The sequence below is a fragment of the Phyllostomus hastatus genome, unplaced genomic scaffold (assembly GCF_019186645.2).
Source record: "Phyllostomus hastatus isolate PE091 unplaced genomic scaffold, TTU_PhHast_1.1 phas_contig_30, whole genome shotgun sequence".
NCBI classification, from domain to species: Eukaryota; Metazoa; Chordata; class Mammalia; order Chiroptera; family Phyllostomidae; genus Phyllostomus; species Phyllostomus hastatus.
Genome location: NW_025333841.1, coordinates 2007894 through 2011192, shown reverse-complemented (window position 1 = coordinate 2011192; position 3299 = coordinate 2007894).

Genomic DNA, 3299 nt, shown 5'->3' with positions numbered 1-3299 from the left:
CTTGGCCCCACCCAATCGCAGCCACGCTCACCAGACGTACAGACCTTCTAGACACTCGATTGGTTTCTCTCCCTGCCACTTTGCAGCGCATTGTTTGTTAACCTTTTGAGTTAACTCCAGCGGTGTGGGTTCCCACTCCTAGAGGGACAGCTTGGGTGAGGCCAGGGTTGCTTAGTTACAGGGCCTTTTGAGACCCCCTGAGGATTTCTGCCTGCAGAACTTTGGATAAGCAGTAAAGCCAGGAAAAACTAGGAATTGGGGGTGATAAAATGATGGCACACACAAGGCCCGGGTTTTTAGGTTTTCAGTCTTGGCAGAGAGATTATATTTCAGTAACTAGCTCTTCAGTTAGCTTGTCTATGTAACCAAAGGGACCAAAATTCTGCCACCTGAAGCTGCTTTTTCGGACATTGATTTTAAGCTTTTTATGAAGAAACAAAAGACTCAGAAGCTTTGACACCTCCCGCCCCACTTTCCTGCCCAGGAGATTCAGACAGAGAATCTGCTTCAGGTAGTAGATCTTAGGTTGTAGCCTTAACCTAATTTGAATTCAGTGGTAAACAGGAGGGCTTCAGGCAGGTGAGCAAGATACCCAGTGTGTCCCACTGTTTCTGAGCCACCTATCAAGGATTTTTTTGCCATGTGTGTTCTGCTCTTCCTCAACTACCTGTGAATTCCCCTTTCTCACTTCTTGAATTTAATAGCCCATTCCTCCCCCCTTTTCTCTTTTGTCCAAAATGTTTTATGTACCCAATGTTGCCTTACTCTCTTGGGAATTTTCATGGAATGATCATGCCTATGTGAATTCCCCATGGACATGTATTAAACTTTGATTTTTCTGTCAATCTATCTCTGTTACTTTGATTATTAGCCCAGCCAGAAGAACTTAAAAGGTGGAAGGGAAAATATTACTATTTTTAGCCCACACATAATTAATAGAGGAAGTAAAATATGCCTAGCAAGCTGCTGAAGAACCTGCCCTCTGCTAGACTGTTCTACAAGTTGCAGCTTTCCAAGTATGCTTGGCTGCTAGAGTTTTCCCTATCTGTATTGATTGGGCCCTAGACTGTACAGTTACCATTGGGGATTCTGACAGCATTTTAGATCCACTACTGAGGCAGGATAGTAAGAAGCTGTAACTGGACAGGACACCAGCGTTTGGGCTGCCTGTCACTACCAAACTCAATAAGCAATGACAGCGATTGAATCTTTTATGGGCGCTTTATTCAGATGGCCAATGATCTGAGAAGATGGCAGATTCATACCCTAACAGACCATCTTGCCTTCTCTTTTTAGGCCAGACTTTTAATAAGGGGGCGGGGGGAGGTGGATAGACAAGGTGCAGTGAGGGCTTTGAGATTCAGAAGTTGCAACATTCCTGTCCTGGGCGCTTAGCTCTTCCCAGGAGAGGGTGGTCATCTATTCTCCCTGGAACACAAAGGCCTGGATGCCTCCAACTTGTCCTCAGGCAGTGATCTTTAGCAGCATGGCAGGAGGTTGGCTGTTTTACCAGGAGCCAGGATGGACCTTATCTGTAGTTTCTGAAACAAAAGTTTTAACATACACATTACTTGCCAGACTTATAACTTTTTATCTTAAGCTAAAATTTTCCAAGTCTTGAGTCCCCTATCACTCCCCATCATTAGTATTAAACTATCTCATTTCTATGAGATCAGAACTTAGCATTGGACTGTCTGGTGGGATGATGGTAGTTAGGAACATATCTAATTGCAGACTTAGGTAAGGAGGCACACTGTATGCAACAACAAGCTATGATACTAAAGAAAATGACAAGGATTAAAAACAATAAATGTCCAGGTATACTAGGCATCCAAGACGTTAGTTTAGATAAGTCAATACCAAAGAATCCCTCTCTATGTTTTATATTAGACACCACATTATTTACTTGCCTTTTTGTTTTATGAGCTGTGAACTATCAGGTAAAACATCAGAGTCCTTTAAATTTTTCACATCCATGATTATGTTTTAAAAAAAGGTAGTCTGTAGCTGCATGATTATCCAATATTGCTTTTCTGACTTGTCTTAGTTCTTGACTAATGACACTGATGGCTTGCAAGGTGGCGTTCAAAACTTTTGCCACAGCACAGGCTAATCTGCTTATTTCTACATTAAATAAGTTACTGTGGTTGGCATTACAAATCTAATTAAGGACACAGATTCAGCAGGGCTAAAAGGTGTAAGTCACTGATACAATCAGGTGTAAGGGAGAGATCCCATCCAAGCCTGGTCAAGTGGGGCTTCTGAGGCCTAAACACTGTCAGTCTTCCCAGAGAGCATGGTCTCCCAGAGCTGTTTGCTGGAACATAGGAATAGACATTTTACCTATCAGAAAACATCCCATTGGCAGTTTCACATGAGCATAAGCATAAGATACATTAGTGGTGGTGGTGCAATTGATTTTCACACTTGCTGAGAACACAAGACAGTTTTAGTACAGTTGATAAAGGTTGCACACTCTCTAGCTGGGGTGCATTTAGTGACCTTTAAGGAAAACATTTCCCTGTCCTTTATAGTTACCACTGGTCCCCAATGATAAATATCAGAGCACGTCATTTTCTTTTCAATATGCTTAGACACAGTATAATTTCTGAGGCTTTCCAAAGGAGTAGACGCCTATAAGATACGAAGTGAAAGTTTGCTCAACATAAGATCCTCCTGCAAAGCCAAAGTCAGAAATATTCAGAACAATTTTTGCTAAATACACCTAAATATTTTCATTTTATTTGAACGGAATAAGTTGTCCATAACGAGGGGTTGAACAAGAGGTAAAGAAAAGAACATAAGTCATTGTTTTTTCAAAGATGACTTTTAGATCTTCCTCCAGTGCTTTCTTTATTCTGGTGTGAGGAGTCCAAGGTTTTATTTCTGCCAGTTTCACCATGGTGGATGTGGTGAGGAGTATGTCCCAAGGTCCAGTCCACTTTCTTCTTAGCTGGGTTTTTGGAGATGCTGTCACTCAAATCTTGAGTAGCATGTTGTCTGTAGGTTCAAAGGAATGCAGCAAACCTGTGGGAGAGAAGTCTAATACAGGCAAGGTCATTTGTCACAGCTAAGGTTTGACTTAAATGTTGTACATATTTCTTTACCTTCAGTTTTTATCTATATATATATCTCCCACCCCAATTGTGACCTGAAATGGCCACCTGTGCACAATTTCATAGGGACTCAACTGACTTCCACTTCAAGGAGCCACCCTTATCCTGAACAGGGCAAGAGGCAAAACTTGATCTTGATGGAGATGACTTTCTTGACACAGTTTGGCTATATTTTTCTTTAAG